This window comes from Macaca fascicularis, chromosome 18, assembly GCF_037993035.2.
Source record: "Macaca fascicularis isolate 582-1 chromosome 18, T2T-MFA8v1.1".
Taxonomy (NCBI): domain Eukaryota; kingdom Metazoa; phylum Chordata; class Mammalia; order Primates; family Cercopithecidae; genus Macaca; species Macaca fascicularis.
This window is the reverse complement of record NC_088392.1, coordinates 65,396,643-65,418,452: the sequence shown is the minus strand read 5'-3', so window position 1 is coordinate 65,418,452 and position 21,810 is coordinate 65,396,643. Positions and strand designations below refer to the sequence as shown.

Below are 21,810 nucleotides of genomic sequence, written 5' to 3'. Positions count from 1 at the left end.
CAGATAATACACTACATATTTTTATTTACTCTAAGTGGCTAGCTGGTCTTATAGAAATTTCAAACTAATTGATCATGTACATACATCCCGAATCAATGGGTCAGTTACACCACTTAACAAGACAGCAGAAATTGAGGAACAGAATTTCTGATATTGTGGACAGTATTAGAAATTTGATGTTTGATTATCTTAAGATACACAGCACCTAGGGAGGGGATGATGGCAATGCTTGCTCTTCAGTCTTGCACCAAGGGAGGCTGAAAAACAGTGCTATTCTAACTTCTAGACTGACAGTGCCTGTAAAATATGAAGTGATATCCTACGTCGCTACATGTTATGTTGTCCTAGGAATTTCATCTTTCCTTTGGGCCATAACATACATTTCCTACATTCTTTTAGAATGTTTTCATGGCAAAAAATGCTTAAATAAAATCTAAAAAACATAAACAGGCAAAAAATACATATACTTATTATTCTTATCATTTTATGACCACTATAAACATTTTGGTGTATTTCTTAATCAATTTCTCTATGCAAAATTTGAGTTTTTGTAACATAATTTTACTTATATGCCACAATTGTTTTATACCTACATTTCCCAGTACAGTACATGGTGTTTACAAACACATTTTTCATATTTGAGTATTATTCTATAAAATGTACTATCACATTTTAAAAATAGAAAAATGGTTTTGTTAAATCTCCTAATATCTTAATAAAGTGAATTCTTATAAAATATCTTAACATTTTCTATCATCTTAAAGGTAACATTTTGGGATTCACATTTTCATGCTTTACCTAAATAGTTCATATTAATTAAAGAAAGTAGAGCAACCCACAGAATGAGAAAAAAATTTACAAATACAAGTCTCTTGACTTGTATCCAGAATATATAAAGAACAGTTACACCTCAACAATAAAAAGACAACCCAATTACAAATGGGCAAAGACAACAATGAACAATCCAAAAAGGGAAACTAAGAAAAACAATTCTATTTATAGTAGCATCAAGAATAATAAAATGCTTAGGAATAAACTTAACCATGAAGACAAAAGGCTTATACACAAAAGACTCAGCACAAAACACTGCTGAAAGAAATTTAAAATGACATAAATAAATGGGAAAACATCCTGTGATCATGGATGGAAAGACTTAATATTGTTAAGAGGAGAATAATACCCAAAGCTATCTACAGATTCAATGCAATCCCTATCAAATACTAACGACATTTTTACAGAGACAGAAAATCCCATCGTAAAATTCATGTGGAATTTCAAAGGACCCCAAAAAGCCAAAATAATATTTAAAAGAAGAACAAAGTTAGAGATACATCTTGACTTCAAAACTAACTACAGAGCTACCATAATCCAAACAACATGGTACTGGCATAAAGACAGACACACAGACCAACAGAACAGAATAGAGAGCCCAGAAATAAACTCTCAGATATATGGTCAAATGATTTTTTTTTTTTTTTTTTTTTTTTTTTTTGAGACGGAGTCTCGCTGTGTCTTCCCAGGCTGGAGTGCAGTGGCGTGATCTCGGCTCACTGCAAGCTCCGCCTCCCGGGTTCACGCCATTCTCCCGCCTCAGCCTCCCAAGTAGCTGAGACTACAGGCACCTGCCACCACGCCCGGCTAGTTTTTTTTTTGTATTTTTAGTAGAGACGGGGTTTCACCATGTTAGCCAGGATAGTCTCGATCTCCTGACCTCGTGATCCACCCGCCTCGGCCTCCCAAAGTGCTGGGATTACAGGCTTGAGCCACCGCGCCCGGCCGTCAAATGATTTTTGACATAAGTGCCAAGACAGTTCAATGCAGAAAAGACAGTCTTTTCAGAAGATGGTACTGGGAAAACTGAATATCCACATGCAGGAGAATGAAGTTAAACACATACCTTATACCATATATAAAAACTAACTCGATATAGGTCAAATATGTCAAAACTAAAACTATTAAAATTATTAGAAGAAAAAATACCAAGAAAGCTTCATAAGACCTGATTTAGCAATGATTTCTTGGATACGACACCAAAAGCACAGGCAAAAAAAGAAAAACCTCATCAAACTTTGCAACTTTGTACATCAAAGGGCCCTATCAAGAGAGAAAAAGGGAACCCAGAGAATAGGAAAAAATACTTGCGAATCATGTATCTGACAAGGGATTTATATACAGAATATGTAGAGAATGTCTAAAACTCAAAAACAAAACAAATAACCAGATTAAAAAATGGGCAAAGGACTTGAATAGACATTTCTCCAAAGAAGATGTACAAATGGTCAATAAGTCCACAAAGGTAATCCCAGCACTTTGGGAGGCCAAGGCAGACGGATCACTTGAGGCCAGGAGTTCGAGACCAGCCTGGCCAACATGGTGAAACGTGATCTCTACCAAAAATACAGAAATTAGCCGGGCATGGTGGCATATGCTGGTAGTCCCAGCAGCTACTCAGGAGACTGAGGCACAAGAATCCCTTGAACCCGGGAGGCAGAGGTTGCAGTGAGCGGAGATTGTGCCACTGCACTCCAGCCTGGGCGACAGAGCAAGATTCTGTCTCAAAAAAAGATAAAATAAAATAAGCAGTCTAGGTTAAACACAATGGGTATGTTCTCCAGTGGAGATAGCAGAAAGGAGGATTTTCAATGAAAACTATTCAAAGACCAACTCAAATATTGTGTAGGGAGCAGATGCTGGAGGAAGATGAGGCCCATTTTAGGTGCATGAAGTTTCAGATGCCCAAGGGGCAGCTAGGGATGCCCAGCATGCAGCAGAGCAGAGGACCTGTATGCCTAGAGCAGAGCCTGAGGTCAAAGTGCCGACGTCCAGTGAACGCCAGGAGGAGAAAATAAAGCCATAGAGTAGATTGGTTTGTTGAGGGGGAAAGTTTCAAGAGAAGAGAGAATGTGGGGGATTTTTTGTCTTTTTGTTTTTGTTTTTGTTTTCTTGGGGAGAGACAGGGTCTAACTTTGTCACCCAGGCTAGAATACAGTGGCACAACCTCGGCTTGCGGCAGCCTTGACCTCCTGGGCTCAAGTGATCCTCCCACCTCAGCCTCCCGAGTAGCTGGGACTACAGGCGTGTGCCACCATGCCTGGTTAATTTTTGCATCTTTTTTGTAGAGACAGGGTTTTGCCATGTTGCCCAGGCTGGTCTCGAACCCCTGAGCTCAAGGGATCTGCCCACCTCGGCCTCCCAAAGTGCTGGGACTACAGGCATGAGCCACTACACCTAGCTGAGAAGAATGTTTTAAAAAAAAAAAAAAAAAATCGAAAGAACATCTATAATGAAAGGTAAGGAAAAAAAAGGCAGGAATCATAAAAGCAGCCAGAGAAATAAACTGTAGCATGCCTCCTCCCAGAGAAGTAGTCAGCCTCGTTAAAGTGTAGCTATGGAAAAGCAAGAAAACAGAAACTCTTAAAGTTTGTAAACCACTGCCGACCTTTGGGAAAAAATTCAGTTAACTGGGAGAGCCAAGACTCAGACTAGAAAGGGTCAGATTAATTAGGTGTTAAGGAAGTTGAAAGACCAGGCACAGTGGCTCACGCCTGTAATCCCAGCACTTTGAGAGGCCGAGGTGGGCGAATCACTTGATATCAGGAGTTCAAGATCAGCCTGGCCAACATGGTGAAACCTCATCTTTATTAAAAATACAAAAATCAGCCGGGCGTAGTGGCGTGAACCTATAGTGCCAGCTATTTGGGAGACTGAGGTAGAAGAATTGCTTGAGCCCAGGAGGCGGAGGTTGCAAGGAGCTAAGATTGTCCCATTGCACTCCAGCCTGCGCAACAAAGCGAGACTCCATCTCAAAAAAAAAAGGAAATTGATAAAGGAGATGTAGATATATATATTTTTTAATGCAAGCATCCTCCTCAGAGAAGGCTTCCTCACTCACTGTCTAAAGTAGCATTATCCACTCCCAATCTCTCATCCCCTTACCTTACTAATTTTCATAGCACTTCTAAATGCCTGTATTGTTTGCTCCTCTTGGATGAAAAAAGGGATTTGGTCTCTTGTTCACTGCTACACTCCCTGCACCTAGAGCAATGCTATTTGTTTTTCAATACTTTTTCCTGAATAAAGATGTTTTACTGAAAATATTCCTGGCTAAGACAGCACTTCGGCCAATTTGACAACTAACTACTAAAAAGTCAGAGGAGTAAAGTACTCACTTTAAGCATGATACTTTTATTTTTTAATGGCTGCACAGAGTATGTTTGGACCAGCAGCGCCACAAGGGTGAGAGCAAAGAACAAAGTGAACACAGCCATGAATCACGCTCCCAAATCACCCCAGCTCCACTTTCCGCTCAGCAGTCGGTCGTTTCCTTATTGCGCCATTATATGGCTGTCACCATCACACAAGTCATCTCAGATGAAATACTTAGAGAAAAATCCTCATGCCCAGATTATTTTTTTAAAAAATAACAGCTTTATTGAGATGTAATTCACATACCATAAACTTCACCCTGCTAAAAGTACACAATTCTGTGGCTTTGAGTATATTCATAAAGTTGTACATCATCACTATCTAATTTCAGAACATTTCATCACTCCAGAAAGAAACCTCATATCTGTTAATAATCACTGACTATTTCCCCTCCTCGTAATCCCCTAGTAACCACTAATCTACTTTCAGTCTCTATGGATTTGCCTGCTCTGGACATTTCTATAAATAAATCAAACAATACGTGGCTTTTTGTGTCTGGCTTCTTTCAGTCAGCAAGTTCTCAAGGTTCTTTCATGTTTTGGCGTGTATCAGTACTTCATTCTCTTGATTTCTGAATACTCCATTGCATGAATATACCACATGTTTATTAATTAACTAATGAATATTTGAGTTATTTCTACTTTTTATTTATTTTTATTTATTTTCGGTAGAGACAGGGTTTCACATTGTTGCCCAAGCTGGAGTGCAGTGGCATAATCGTAGTCACTGCAGCCTCAAACTCCTGGCTCAAGAGATCTTCCAAGCTCAGCCTCCCAAAGTTCTGGGACTACAACAGGCCCATGCCACTGTGCCCAGCTATTTTTTTTTTTTTTTTTTCATGTTTTGTAGAGACAGTGTCTTGCTATGTTTCCCAGGCTGATCTTGGACTCCTGGCCTCAAGCAATCTTCCCGCCTCGGCCTCCCAAAGTGTCGAGATTATAGGCATGAGCCACCAAACTCAGCCTCTCCTTTTTAACTGTTAGGAATTATGCTGCTATGAGCACTCCCGTATTGATTTTGAAAGATGATGTTTCTGTAAAATCATCTACCTTCAACAGAAATACCACATGAAAAGTTTTACTTCTTGTAAAGCAATTTCTTTTTTATTTATTTATTTTTTTTTGAGACGGAGTCTCGCTCTGTCACCCAGGCTGGAGTGCTGTGGCGAGATCTTGGCTCACTGCAACCTCTGCCTCCCAGGTTCAAGCGATTCTCCTGCCTCAGCCTTCCACCTTCCAGGTAGCTGGGATTACAGGCACCCGCCACCGCACCCAGCTAATTTTTGTGTTTTTAGTAGAGATGGGGTTTCACCATGTTAGCCAGGCTGGTCTTGAACTCCTGACCTCAGGTGAGCCACCCGTCTTGGTCTCTCAAAGTGCTGGAATTACAGGCATAAGCCACGGCGCCCGGCCGTAAAGCAGTTTCTTAATGCAGGCTTCAGGTTTCAAGATTAGAAAGGAGAAATAATTTCTAAAAATCATGCTTATTGGGCCGAGTGCAGTGGCTTTCACCTGTAATCCCAGCACTTTGGAAGGCTGAGGCAGGCAGATCATGAGGTCAGGAGTTCAAGACCAGTCTGGCCAATATAGCGAAACCCCGTCTCTACTAAAATTACAAAAATTAGCCGGGCATGGTAGTGCGTGTCTGTAATCCCAGCTACTTGGGAGGGTGAGGCAGGAGAATCACTTGAACCCAGGAGGTGGAGGTTGCAGTGAGCTGAGATCATGCCACTGCACTCCATCCTGGCCAACAGAGCGACACTCCATCAAAAAAAAAAAAAAAAAAAAAAAAAAGAATTATGCTTATTGAACTCCTGGAGACTATAAAGAGAGGTTCAAAAAAACTATTTAAATAATGAGTCATACAACTCATATTAATACAATGCCAAAGACATATCAGAACACCTTTTTGAGGTTTCATCATGTTGATATACTGTTATAGAGAGGGCAGGACAATGTGTTAAAACATTTAAAAACTCAGCTACCAAAAGATGGTTACCTGAAAGGGTAAGTTTTAATCCAGTGCCCATATGTGTGGAAATACAACTCCCTAGGCTTTGGCAAATAAAGAAAGTATCCCCTAAAACCCAAATTTCTGTTGAAAAACATCGACAATAAATATATATCCACTTAAAAGATAATATATTAGTTCTTTCCTGAGAAAAATCAAAGATATAATCAAGTTTAAGGCCAGATTAAAGACTTAAATAATTATTTCTAAGTAAATATAATAATACCCAATATTTAATTAACATTTACTTATATCAGACACTGTTCTAAAGTTTCACTTTTATTAAACTCGTTTTAATCTTCACAAAAATCATACAAGGTAGGTGTTGTTATTACACCTCTTTTTAAAGATATGGAACCTGAGGCACAGAGATTAATATGCTTTATACAATACATAAAAACGCCTTCAGGCCAGGCACGATGGCTCACGCCTGTAATCCCAGCACTTTGGGAGGCTGAGGTAGGTGGATCACTTGAGGTCAGGAGTTCGAGATCTGCCTGGCCAACACGGTGAAACACCATCTCTACTAAAAATATAAAAAGTTAGCTGGGCATGGTGACACACACCTGTAATCCCAGCTACTGGGGAGGTTGAGGCAGAAGAATCGTTTCAACCTGGGAGGCGGAGGTTGCAGTGAGCCAAGATCGCACCACAGCACTCCAGCCTGGGCGACAGACTGACACTCTGTCTCAAAAGAGAAAGAAATTAAAAAGCCTCCAAAAAGGTAAAAGAAACACCACAGTCTACTATATATATTGAAAAAAGTTCACCACACGATGAAGCCCAACAGTCAGTAAGTTTCACTCACCGTCAGGTGCGGTGGCTCACACCTATAATCCCAGCACTTGGGGAGATTGAGGTCTGGGATTGTGTGAGCCGAGGAGTTCGAGACCAACCTAGGCAACATGGCAAAACCCTCTCTCTACAACAAATTTAAAACTCAGCCAGGCATAATGGTGCATACTTGCAGTCCTGACTATTTGGGAGGCTGAGGTGGGAGGTTCACTTGAGCCCAGGAGGTCAAGGCTGCAGTTAGCTGTAATCACACTACTGCCATCCAGCCTGAGAGACAGAGTAAGACGCTGTCTCAAAGAAAAAAAAAGTCTTACTCATGCTCTCATAACTTCTATAGGCTTTGAAAAGTGTCAGTATTAAATATGAATCAATAGCAAATTACAACCTGAGATCTGACATACGACCAGCACAAAGGAGAAAGATCCAGACAGACCAGAAAATAAAAGTTTGAAAGACATGAAAATCTGGAAGAGAACCTTTAAAAGAACTATAATATCCTCAGAGAAATGAGATATTTCTTCATTAACCAAGATTGGATGCTATTAAAAAAGGAACATTCAGTCAAAAAGCTAATATTCTTAACCAGGAAAAATAACAGCAGAAATAAAATATGCAATAGAAAGACTAGAAGATAGACTTGAAGACATCTCCCTGGTTAGGTTTTGTTATACGGCACAGTCAACCTTAAGAAACAAATATTATCCCAGGTAGACACGACCTATTGAAGTGAGCCCTCAAAAGGGGCTAGCCCCTTCGTGGCAAAGAGATGAGAAGCATGAGGAAGTCCAGACACAGCTGTGTGGCAATGATTTGAGGGTGGCCTATAAGAGCTGACAGAGATCCCTTGCAAAAAAAAAAAACAAACAAACAAACAGTGAACTCTGCCAACAACCTGCGTGTACTTGCAAAAAGCCCCCAACCACAGATGTGAACACAGTTCAGCTGACACCTTAATTTCAGTCTTCTCGGTCCCTGAGCAGAGAATCCAGCTAGGCTGTGTGCTTGGAATTCTGACCTTCAGAATCATGAAATTAAAAATGGGTGTTGATTTAAGCCTCTAAGTTTATGGCAATTTGTTATGCAGCAATGGAAACCTAATTCACAGGTTTAAAAGTCTAAAGGTAAACACAGTAAAATTCTAGGACACCAAGGGTGAAGGGAAGATCCCATCTGACCCCTAACGACATTTTTTAGCTTGGTATATGGCCACCAAGAATAAAGACTACATTTCCTTGCTACCCTTTAGCTAGTGTGGCCATGAATATTTCCGTCAATGGGATTAAGCAGAAGTCTCATATAACAGCCTCTGGGAATCTTCTAGAAGGGGCAGTTTGTATATAATCTTTGTCCCTTTTTTGCTCCCCCTAGCCTGCTTCCTGGGATTGGGATGCTCCCAATTGGGATGATATGGTCAAAGTCACACATTGTAGAACATTAAGACAGAAGAAATCTGAGTATTTGAGTATTTGCCACTTGCCTAAGACCACTTATCTAGACTTTTAGGTTACAGAGAAATAAACTAACTTTTTTGTAAGTCACTGTTGTATTAGGTTATCTGTCATTCTTTTTTGGGGGGCGGGGGTGGGTAGAGATGGAGTCTCACTATGTTGCCCAGGCTGGCCTCAAACTCCTGGCTTAAAGTGATCCTCCCTCCTCAGCCTCCCAAAGCACTGCTATTACAGGCATGAGCCACCGAGCCCAGCCTGTCATTCTAATTTTAATTTATATACTTCCAGTGATTAAAGAATAATCAGGTCACACACACAGGACCAGGAATCAGAATAGCCCTAGACTTCTCAACAACAACACTAAAAGCTAGAAAACGGTGACACAATACCTCCAAAATTCTGAGAGAAAGTGATATCCAGCCTAGATATCTATACATAGCCAAACTATCACTCAAATACAGAGGTATTTCCAGACATATGAATTCTCAAAAAACTTATTTCCCATGCAACCTTTCTCAAGCAGTTCCTGAAGGCTGTGTTCCACTAAACGACAGACAAATCAAGATGGAGGAAGACACGGGACCCAGGAAACAGGAAATCCAACATCAGAAAGTGGTGAAGAGAATTCCCACAATGACGGAGACATAAGCTCCAGAATGACCACCATGTGTACAGCTCTGGAGGCCAACTAGTCCAGGTAGAGCAAGAAGACATAAAAAATGAGGCTGGGCACGGTGGCTCACGCTTATAATCCCAGCACTTTGGGAGGCGAAGGTGGGCAGATCACTTAAGATCAGGAGGTCGAGACCAGACTGGCTAACATGGCGAAACCCCGTCTCTACTGAAAAATGGAAAAATGAGCTGAGTGTAGTGACACACACCTATAATCCCAGCTACTCAGGAGGCTGAGGTAGGAGAATCCTTTGAACCTGGGAGGCGGAGGTTGCAGTGAGCTAAGATCATGCCACCGCACTCCAGCCTGGGCAAGAGAGAAGACTCTGTCTCAAGAAAAAGAAAACAAAAAAAAAAAAACACATAAAAAATCAGGAGACCTGCTCCCAGAAGTGGTAATTACATGACATACATGATCATAGTAAGAGACAATAAAAAGATTTCTGGAGCTCTTACAAAGACTTCAAAATTATGTGACGAGAAAAAGAACTAAACTAAGAAACCCCATGCAATTGTTTTTTTGTTGTTGTTTGTCTGTTTCTGTTTTTGTTTTTGAGATGGAGTTGTGCTCTTGTCGCCTAGGCTGGAGTGCAAGGGCGCGATCTCAGCTCACTGCAACCTCTGCCGCCTGGGCTCAAGCAATTCTCCTGCCCCAGCCTCCCGAGTAGCTGGGATCACAGGTGCATGCCACCACGCCCAGCTAATTTTTGCATTTTTAGTAGAGATGGGGTTTCACCATGTAGGCCAGGCTGGTCTGGAACTCCTGACCTCAGGTGATCGGCCCATCTCAGCCTCCCAAAGTGCTGGGATTATAGTCACGAGTCCCCGTGCCCAGCCTGCAATTGTTAACTCCAGAAAAAATAAGGAGTTATAACAAAACAAACAAACAAACATAGGATCTTAAGTGGCTCAAGCTAGCACAGTCAGAATAATATAAACTCAATTATTTAACCAAAATCTAGTAATAGGCTAAGAGAATGAAAAAGCTAAGTGAAGTGGCTTTGGCAAGAATTAAGAATGGGAGAAACAGGCCGGACACAGTGGCTCATGCCTGTAATCCCAGCACTTTGGGAGGCTCAGGCAGGGATCCCTTGGGCCCAGCAGTTCAAGACCAGCCTAGGCAACATGGCGAAACCTCATCTCTACAAAAAGTATATAAATTAGGCGGGCATGGTGGCATGAGCCTGTAGTCCCAGCTATGAGGCTAAGGTCAGAGGATTGCTTGAGCCTGGGAGGTCGAGGCTGCAGGGAGCCGTGATTGTGCCAATGCACTCCAGCCTGGGTGACAGAGTGAGACCGTGTTTCACAAACAAACAAACAAACAAACAAAAAGAATGGGAGAGACAAAGAGCAGAACAAAATGCTTATCTTCCAGAGATAAGCCAACAGAAAAATAAAATAACAATTAGTGGCATCAATATGTTACCTATAAACAGGAGGTTAAAAAAAAAAAACTCAAGTAAGAGCTAACACTATTAAAAGTAGGTGCTTCTGGAAGTGGTAAAGAACCACCTCAAGGACTCCTGCCCCTTAAGCAAGGACACAGGTCTAGGATGGAGGCTGGACCCAGACAACAGAGAACCCCCAGCCCACATCCTCTACTTCTACCCCAAGACTAGCAAGTACTGAGAACAGGTAACAGCAGTCTCTTAGTGGGCAGCAGCCAAAGCGTGGAGAGAACCCACTGAGGCACACAAGGCAGGCCTAAGGCTGAGGGTGAAGCAGAAACACGGGGGAACCACCTCCTAGTGAATCAGCCTGTGCCCTCTGCAGAGGCAATACCGAATTTGGAAACGGAAGGAAGGTGAAGCCTGAGGTGCACTGGAAGTAACCATAGCAACAACTAATCATAGCAACAGAGATAAAGGATGCCTTCAATGGGCTCATCAGTAGACATCAGAGCACCACTGAGGAACGTTCAGTAAAATTGAAGACAGGTCAGCAGAAATCAGCCAAACTCTAAGAGAAAAAGGAGAGAAAAAAGAAGAAACAGAAGTGAGCATCCATTAGCTGTATAATGACATCGGTGTAGTACGAAGCAGCAGTTTCTCAATCTAACAAAAAAAAAAAAAGAAAAGAAAAAAAGAAAAAGATGATGAAAGTAGTATCTGCTATCATTTGTCCATCTAACTTCGCCCTTCGGAATGCTGGGCTCTATTAACTGTTTCCTTAACTCTGCAGGTCAGCCCTCCTGCTGTTCCCCCTCTGAACCCGCCACTCATTACCGTAACTGTGCCCCCCCGCCCCCACCGGCTCCTGATGGTTAAGTGCTGCCTCTCCTGGCTTCTACTGCCTTGGGGTCCAGTCACTTTCCCCACACCACCCCTTGCTGTCAGTGAACTCAGGTCCACGGTGGCATTCTCACAGCAGCCCTAGACCATGGAGGGGAACTGCCAGGGAGCTTCTCCGTGAGGCTGGTGCCTTTCTCACCAGCAATTTCTTCTGCTTTGGTAAATGATGTGTGCTCTAGGCCCTTCCATGGAATTTAATCACCCGGAATGTTTTCTGGACTTCATACTATATCCAATCTAGCATGCCCACTTATTTAAAACCTGCCTTCCAGACTGGGCGCACTGGCTCATGCCTCTAACCCCAGCACTTTGGGAGGCCAAGGCAGGAGGATCACAAGGTCAGGAATTTGAGACCAGCCTGGCCAACATGGTGAAACCCCATGTCTACTAAAAATACAAAAAATAGCTGGGCGTGGTGGCAGCCACCTGTAATCCCAGCTACTTGGGAGGATGAGGCAGCAGATCATTTGAACCCAGGAGGCAGAGATTGCAGTGAGTTGACATCGCACCATTGCACTCCAGCCAGCGTGGGCAACAGGGCGAGACTCCATCTCCAAACAAAAAACAACAACAACAACAACAAAAAAAACCTGTCTTCCATGGCACTTCTGGCCTCTTGACATCTCTTACTGGGGACGATTTCTTTTTCCCTGATGCTAGGACCCATCCCAGTACAACTCAATCTGTACCATCAAAAGATATCAATGGTGAAAGGTCAGAAGCAGAAGAGAGTCTCCCCATTAAAAGTCATGATACCAGCCGGGTGCAGTGGTGCACGCTTGTAATCCCAGCACTTTGGAAGGCCGAGGCAGGCGGATCACCTGAGGTCAGGAGTTCGAGACCAGCCTGGCCAACATGGTGAAACCCTGTCTCTACTACAAATACAAATATTAGCTAGGCATGGTGGCGTGAGCCTGTAATCCCAGCTACTCAGGGACTGAGGCAGAAGAATTGCTTGAACCCGGGACACAGAGGTTGCAGTGAGCTGAGATCACGCCACTGCATTCCAGCCTGAGCGACAGAGCTAGAATCTGTCTCAAAAAAAAAGAAAAAGAAAGAAAGAAAAGAAAAAGAAATATTAGCCAGGCGTGGTGGCACACACCTGTAATCCCAGCTACTTGGGAGGCTAAGCCAGGAGAATTGCTCAAAGCTGGGAGGCAGAGGTTGCAGTAAGCTGAGACAGTGTCACTGCACTCCAGTCTGGGTGACAGGGCAAGACTCCCTCTCAAAAGATGAAGGAGAAAAAAAGTTATGACGCCTTGTCCAGTTTCTGGACCTGAGTCAACTTTGGACACAGAGCTATCAGTAAATAGGAGAGGCCAGATCCTCCAGGGAAAGACTGCAACACCAAAGCAAACATGCACTGTCATGAATTCCCCAGACCATTCCCAAAGAGACCAATGATCATTTACTCAAGAAACTGTGCAATGGGGAAAGGGGCGCACCAAGACATTTCACAAGCTGTTAGATCTAAGGTCCAAGTTGGCACTGACACCAAGAGATCCAAAGTGTCAGAGGCACCTGTGTTAGAAAGGGGGCGTGCGTGGGAGTGAGATGATAAATACTGCCCTGGTCGAGCTCTGGTTCGCGGTGCATGCGCTGGTTGGGTCCAGAAATACACCTAGTGGTCATTCTCCCAGTCCCTGAATATGAAATTGGAATAGACACACTTAGTTGTTGGCGCAACCCTCACATTGCCTCCTTGCTCTGTTGTATAGGAGCCAATGGAAGTGGCTACCCACCCCCAGCCACGGCCAAGACATATCAAAACCAATATCCCATATGGGAAGGATGGCAGAAATCAGTGCCACCCTTAAAAACCCAAGAGAACGCAGGGGCCATGGCCTCTATCATATTTCCATTTAATTCACTCATCTGTCCGCATAAAACCCAGATGGAACGTGGAGGATGACAGTGAACTTCCACAAACTCAACCAAATAGTGCCCCAATTATAGCCACTCTGCCACCTCAGGTGCATGGTTTGCAGCAACTGATAGGGCAAAAGTACCTTTTCTATCCCTATTAGGAAAAAACATCAAAGACAGTTTGGATTCACATGCACAACAGTATACATGTACAGCTTGCCTCAGGCCATCTGGGAATCCAGCAGCAAATCACACTGGTCCACTTACCAATAACATCAATCAAGAAAAATGATGAGACACAAGTCTCGAACATTTTAGATTTATTTGCCAAAGTTAAGGACACATGCCCAGGAGACAGGCAACTTTCTCTGAAGATGATTTTTGAGGGCTCCAAATTTAAAGGGGAAAGGGCAGGATATTGAGAAGTACACAATTTTCAGGTAAGGGGGCGGGTAGGAGAAAATAGTCATACCTTTGTCTGGCTCTGTGAATCTGCATTTTTTTACATAAGATGATATAAACAAATGGGGCAGAAGAAAAACGTAGGGAATCTGCATTCTGTGTAACACAGACAAAATGGGGTGGGGAACAATCAGATATGCATGTGTGTGTGGTGGGCCGGGATGACTGCACCTGTAAAGCTAAGCTACCAATTTGCACTGCTCACTAGGAATTTTCTTGTGAGCAAAATATGGGGGAGGCGTGTAGCTTTTCATCTTGTAGCCATCTAATTTAGGAACCACAAGAGGGAGGCAGGTTTGCATGACCCAGTTCCCAGCTTGATTTTCCCTTTGGCAAAATAAGTTTGGGGTCCCAAAATTTAATTTCCTTTCATAACATCATGCTAACAGAACCCAGAGAAGAGGCTTCTGCGAGGCTAGAATGTTCAAAGCCTTGGTGAGACATATCTGATCCAGAGGGTGGGAGGTAAAACTCAGGAGGAATTCAGGGACTTTTCCATGTCAGTAAATTTTTTTAAGTTCACTGGTCTGGGCAATGACAAGACACTTCCTCAGAAGTAAAGAATAAATTACTGCATCTTGCACTTCCCATAATAGAAGGGAGCACAGTGCTGGTTGGTTTCAACAGGTTTTGGGGCAGCTTATTCCGCACCTAAAGATAATGCTCTGATTCATATGCTAAGAGGCACCAAAGGCTGCCTGAACATTGGGGTCCTTGCGTCCAAGGACCAGCAGGCAAGAATAGTCACCATCTTAGCAGAAGTAATTGAACTTGATCAGCAGAAAAAAGTAGGGCTGTATGCAATGGGGATGCACGTGGAAGAACAGGTTTAGCACACAGATGAGAAACTTAGGTGTCTCCTGGTATTCTCTTGTCCAATTTTTACAGTAAATGGACAAGGGCAGCAACTCCAGCCTAAGAAGGGCATGGCATCCAGGGGCTCAGACCTCCAGGGACGAGGGTTTCCAGGGTAGCCTGTATCCATGACTTACTGTTCCAGGGCATCAAGACCTGGCCTCTCATCCCCAACAGGGACAACTTTGAAGCATCATCTTTTCTGCAAAGCCTCGCACACAGCAGGAAGGCTGAGGCATCGCTCGAGTCTGCAGCGCTACTTGTCCACTCCTTCCCCACACCCTTCCACAGTTGTGATGCCACAAGCACTCCATAAACCTGCTGCCCACTCATCTCCGTCTCGGCTTCCCTGAGAACCAATCTACAACAAATGACATGGATATTTCGAGACAGTCATTTTCCATCAAATGAAACAATACGTGTCAAGTTTTCTGGGCATCGCCTGACACACAGTAGGCCTTCAATACATAAACATGAGAAATGGTCTCCCAGGAAATCCTAAAGCCCAGGATTATACATATATTCTGTATGTTAGGTGAGAGAGAGAGAATTTCTGAGACACAGAACGTAGGAAGCAATTATTGTATTTGTTTATTTGCTATTTTAGAGACAGGGTCTTGCTCTGTCATCCAAGCTGGAGTGCGGTGGTGCCATCATAGCTCATTCACTGCAACCTCAAACTCCTGGGGCTCAAGCGATACTCCTGCCTCAGCCACCAGAGTAGCTGGGACTACAAGTACATGTCATGTAACAGCTTTGAGTTTTTTAGAGATGGGGTCTTGTCTGGGCACAAGACAGTGCTGGCCTTGGCCTATAACCCCAGCACTTTGGAAGGCTGAGGCAGGTGGATCACTTGAGCCCAGGAGTTTCAGACCAGCCTGGGCAACATGGCGAAACCCTGTCCCTATAAAAAATACAGAAAATTAGCTGGGTACAGTGGCATACGCCTGTAGTCCTAATTCCTGGGGAGGCTAAGGCGGGAGGATCGCTTGAGCTCTGGAGGTAGAGGTTGCAGTGAGCTGAGATTGCACCACTGTACTCCAGCCTGGGCGACAGAGCAAGCCCCTGTCTACAGAGAAAGAAACAGAGACAGAGAGAGAAAGAGAGAGATACGGTGTGTGTGGGGGGCGGTGGGGGCGGCTCTTGTTATGTTGCCCAGGTTGGCCTCTAATTCCTGACTGCAAGTGATCCTCCTGCCTTTGCCTCCTGAGTAGGTGGGATTGTAGGTGTGAGCCACTACACCTGGCTCTGGAAGCATGCATGTGTTTTACAAGCATTCTCAGCTGGGCATGATGGCTCATGCCTGTGATCCCAGAACTTTGGGAGGCTGGGGTAGGAAGATCGCTTAAGGTTCGAGACCAGCCTGGGCAACACAGTGAAACCCTGTATCTATAAAAGATTTTTAAAAATTAGCCAGGTACAGTGGTGCACGCCTGTAGTTCCAGGTGGAAGGATCTCTTGCATCCAGGCATTCCAGGCTGCAGTGAGCTATGCGGGCCCCACTGCACTCCAGCATGGGTGAAAGAGTGAGATCCTGTATCTAAATAAATAAAAAAAATTTGAAAAAAAGTATTCTCAATTCTGCTAAAAGGTCAGTACAATAATCCAAATATTCATTATACATACCATATTCCTATTTTAAATTGATTATAAAAGGCATAAAAACTTTAGAATTCTAACTGCATCTGAAAGGTAAAGTAAGGAACAAATACTAAACAATATATTTTAAAATTATAGTATTCTGATTTTTACCAAAGAACACTAGGGGGCACTAATGTACCAAGAAAAGCCCAAAGGTCCCTCAAAATTGGGGGAACTGCATTTTGTTTTGTTTTGGTTTGGTTTGGTTTTTTGAGACAGAGTTTCACTCTCATCACCCAGGCTGGAGTGCAATGGCGCAATCTCAGCTCACTGCAACCTCTGCCTCCCAGGTTCAAGTGATTCTCTTGATTCAGCCTCCTGAAGTAGCTGTGATTACAGGTGCCCGTCACCAGGCCCAGTTAATTTTTTTGTATTTTTAGTAGAGACAGGGTTTCACCATGTTGGCCAAGCTGGTCTTGAAGTCCTGACCTCAGGTAATCCACCAGCCTCGGCCTCCCATAGTGCTGGGATTACAGGCATGAGCCACCGTGCCAGGCTGGGGAGCTGCATTTTTAAAATATTCCACAGGATAAGAGTTTAAACTACTTTATAATAAACCAAATCCCTTTTCAACTCAACATTCTACTTACTGAATCACAGGATCATAAGATATTTTAAAATTATCTTCATGGTAAATGATCACATAGAAATCAGATAAATTGATTCTTTTCATGAGAACAATTAGAAATTAAACTCTTTGCGTAATTCAATCATGCTTAGATAATGAGCACATACATTTTTTAATGTTTCCTACGTAACACAATCATGTAACTTCAGCTAAGTGTTATTTTCTAAGACAGCAGTTAAGAAAATACAACAGATCTTCAAACGACACCATTTCATTCAACATCGTTTCATTGCAATGTTCACAAGAAAAAAAATCGATTCTTGGAGAGGGCCACTGTCTGTGTCGAGTTCACGTGTTCTCCTCATGTCTGTGTGCGGGTATGTCAGGTACTGTTTTCCTCCCACATCCTGAAGTGTGCATATCAGGTGGATGAGCGTGTCTGAACTGTCCCAGTGTGAATGTGGGTGCGTATGTGAGTGGCCCTGTGACAAGATGCATTCTGTCCAGGCCTGGATCCCCCTGTGCTCCCTGAGCTACCAGGATAGGTTCCAGCCACCTTCGTACCTGAACTGGGATAAATGGGTAAATAATTATCTTACTTGTTTTTACCAATCTTTCTAAATGTATGAATAGCTCACATTTATTTCAATGTTTAATATTAGAAGTGTTTGCTCTTCATTTAGAAGTGTGGTAATTTTCTTTTCTTTTCTTTTTTGACACAGAGTCTCACTCAGCTGCCCAGGCTGGAGTGTGGTGGCATGATCTTGGCTCACTGCAGCCTCAACTTCCTGGGCTCAAGTGATCCTCCCATCTCAACCTCCCGAGTAGCTGGGACTATAGGTGCATGTCACCACATCTGGCTAATTTTTTTGTAGAGGTGAGGTCTCCCTATGTTGCCCAGGCTGGTTTTGAACTCCTGGGCTCAAGCAGTCCACCTGCCTTGGCACTCCAAAGTGCTGGGATTATGGGCATGTGCCACCATGTCTGGCAGTGATTTTTGTTTTGCGACTAGAACTATGCTGTAGGAACTTAACTCTTGTTTATATGCATTGGCCTATGGTAAAGTTGGTTTCCTTATACATCATTTATCCAAGAGTTAGTTTCCAAAAATCTATCATTGACATTAAGTGAGGACTTACTGTATATATGCTGATGTGCATGTCAAACTAAGGCCCAGTTTAGCACGGTCTCATGTTCAAAGTTCAAGAAAATAGCAGAAATGGCCAAATATGTAAAGAGCTGAACACAGAAAAATGAACTTATTCAATCTAGGTAATTACAGAGATGAGAGGTAAAATTTACCTTGTGCTCATGGAGGACACAAAAAACAAAACATGATAATTCCTTGCTAGCAAGATTAATGCCACTTAGTAGCAGAGTTAAGACACAGACAACAGGCTGGTGCAGCGCCTCCCTCCTGTAATCCCAGCACTTTGGGATTGATAGCACTTGAGGTCAGGAGTTCGAGACCAACCTGGCCAACACGGTGAAACCCTGTCTCTACTAAAATTACAAACTATGGTGGCATACGCCTATAATTCCAGCTACTCAGGAGGCTGAAGCAGGAGAATCACTTGAACCTGAGAGGCAGAGATTGCAGTGAACCAAGATCGTGCCAGTGCACTCCAGCCTGGGTAACAGTGGGAGACTCCATCTCAAAAAAAAAAAAAAGACGTAGACAAAAATAACACTAATACAAGGTAGAGGATGAATAAAAGTGCTGTACTGTGCCCAGGAAACCTGGAAGAGTAGAGTTTCCTTCTAGCTGCAAGATGTTAGGAAAGAATTTATGGATATTACGTTTGAGCGGCACTTTGAATGGGTAGATCTAGGCTATGCAGAAATAGATGACAATAGAATTTTCTTAAGTATATAGAAAAGAATGAGCAATACAAGACTACAGAGGGAAACAACAAGTAGTTCACGTAGTCAGGCAAATCGAGCCATCTGCAGCTCATATTTGAAACCCCACAAAGTCAAGCATAGAAATTAACCACAACCTTTGTTTATTATAAAAGGTTCTTTTTTCTCAGCTTAAGACTCCATATCTGGTTCACAAATACCAACTTATGAACAAATAGACCAGAGTGGTATAAAATGCACTAATTCAAATATGCTTAGCATACAGAATCGACTCATGGTAATGTATTAAACATTAGTTAAATTTAGTCATTAGAATAATGAAAAGTGTGAAACAATATAATAATAAACTTGTTCTTTAACTCGTGATAAATTCACATAAAGCTTCCAATCATGTGATTATGAAACCACCTTTAGGTATCATGTTGGACTATGGTCAACAACTAGAATATACAAGAAATATACCCTATGTCATAGTTAATTTTGCATATCATTTAAATAGTCAAAAAAACATTAATATGGGGTAAAGAAACTTTTAGCTATGAAAGGACAACAGAAGTGTTATACTGAAAAAATTAGCATAAAGCTGGACAAAATTGTCAAAACTAACCATTTCGTGGTGCTGGATATCCATTAAAGAAACAAACTGAGAGGCAGTTACTCCAGAGGAACGGCAGGAACTTGGAGGAAGAACACTGGGAGTCTTTAGCTTTCTAGTCACAGGCTGTTACTCCTTCCCACTTCCCCAAACAAGTCTGACCACGGCAGGCCTGGCAGTGAAACCCAGCAGTTTTGCTGCCAGAGGGAAATGACTTGATTTAAAACAAAAGGCAAAAACCCAGTAAAAGTAGCAAATACAGCAGAAAACAAATGAGAATACCTACATGCTTGCTAGCATGAGGCTGCTTTTTCTATTAGAGTGTATTAGCTTTCCACCACTGCTGTAACAAATGACCACAAACTTGGTGGCTTAAAACAACAGAAAGAAACGTGTTACCTCATAGTTCTGTATTTGAGAAGTCCAGAATGGGTCTCGTTGGGAAAAATCAAGGTGTTGTAAGGGCTCTAAGGGAGAATTCATTTCCTTGCTTTTCCAGTTGCTAGAGACTGTCCACATTCCTTGGCTCACAGCCCCCTTTCCTCCAGTTTCTAAGGCAGAAACACTGTATCTCTCTGACGATTCTCTCATAGTCACATTTCCCTCTTATTACACTTCTTTTTCTTTTCTTTTTTTTTTTTTTAATCTTGCTCTGTTGCCCAGGCTGGAATGTAATGGCGCCATCTTGGCTCACTGCAACCTCCACCTCCTGGGTTAAAGTGATTTCCTGCCTCAGCCTCCCGAGTAGCTGAGATTACAGGAGTACACCACCACACCCAGCTATTTCTTTTCTTTTCCCTTCCTTCCTTCCTTCCTTTCTCTCTTTCTTTCTTTCTTACAGGGTCTCCCTCTGTCACCCAGGCTAGAGTGAAGTGGTGAAATCATGACTCACTTCAGCCTCAACCTTCCAGTCTCAAGTGATTCTCCAACCTCAGCCTCCCGAGCAGTTGGGATGACAGATGCACACCACCACACCGGGCTTTTTTTTTTTTTTCTTTTTCCTTTTTTCAGAGATGGGGCTCTCCCTATGTTGCCCAGGCTGGTCTCAAACTCCTGTGCTCAAGTGATCCTTCTACCTTGGCCTCCCAAACTGCTGAGGTTACAGGCGTGAGTCACTATGTCCAGCCTCTCTTTTTTTTTTTTTTTTTTGAGACGGAGTCTCGCTCTGTCGCCCAGGCTGGAGTGCAGTGGCGTGATCTCAGCTCACTGCAAGCTCCGCCTCCCGGGTTCACGCCATTCTCCTGCCTCAGCCTCCCGAGTAGCTGGGACTACAGGCGCCCACAACCGCGCCCGGCTAATTTTTTTTGTATTTTTAGTAGAGACAGGGTTTCACCGTGGTCTCGATCTCCTGACCTTGTGATCCGCCCGCCTCGGCCTCCCAAAGTGCTGGGATTACAGGCGTAAGCCACCGCGCCCGGCCTATGTCCAGCCTCTCTTACACTTCCAAGGATACCTGTGATTACATTGGGCCCACCGAGATAATCCAAAATAATCTTCCTATTTTAAGGTTAGCTGATCAGCCATCTCAACTCCATCTGCAACTTTAACTTCCCCTTGCTGTGTAACCTAACATACTTACAAGTTTTGGGGATTAGGACGTGGATGTCTTTGGAGGGCCATGATTCTGCCTACCACACAGGCAAATGGCAAAACAGCCTAAAACTTAAGAAGACTACCCTGAAAATGAAAGAACTGCAGTAGGAGTAGGTAAGCTTCCCAGGTACCCCAGGCTGCTGGGAAACTCCACACATCTGCAGGAGAAAGGAGAGGGGGCCTTGCAAAAGTCAGAGCAGAGGAAGAAGTGAGAAATGCCTGGACTCTGAAAGCACTCTCCAGCCTACACACAGATCCAGGGCAGAGCGCAGAACCCTAAGGGGATTGAGGAATGGAGCCCACTGCTGCCCAAATACGGGCTCACCACTAGGCTACACAGATGCAGGCATGAATCCTAAAATACTATGCTGAAAGCCAGGCACAGTTGTGCATGCCTACAGTCCCAGCTACTCGAGAGGCTGAGGTAGGAAGATCACTAGAGCTCAGGAGTTCAAGTCCAGCCTAGGCAATATAGTGAGACTTGTCTCTAAAACAAACAAAATTTAAAAAAATTTTTTTTTTAACTCAGCAGAGGTATTAGCTGGCCAGACTCACTCCACATTCCACAGATTAAAGCCAGGCTGGTGAATACACTTAACAAAAGGACTGCAAGACCTCTATGTTGAAAACTTCAGGCCACGCGTGGTGGCTCACGCCTGTAATCCCAACACTCAGAGGCCGAGGTGGGTGGCCCAGGAGTTCGAGACCAGCCTGGACAACACGGCAAAACCCCATCTCTACAGAAAATACAAAAATCAGCCGGGCATCGTGGTGTGGACCTGCAGCCCCAGCCACTCTGGAGGCTGATGTAGGAGGACAGCTGGAGCCTCGAGGCTGCGGAGAGCCGCGATTGCATCACTACACTCTAGCCTGGGTGACAGAGTGAGATCCTGTCTCAAAAAAGAAGAAAAAGAAAAAAAGCTTCAAAACATTGCTGAGATAAAC

The 21,810-nt window shown here is 43.4% G+C and overlaps 1 protein-coding gene across 7 annotated transcripts in view; it reads right to left on the bottom strand.

Moving 5' to 3' along the window:
* Positions 1–21,810, bottom strand: part of OSBPL1A (oxysterol binding protein like 1A) — a 225,405-nt gene that overhangs the window by 173,319 nt on the left and 30,276 nt on the right. The window lies entirely within an intron of this gene.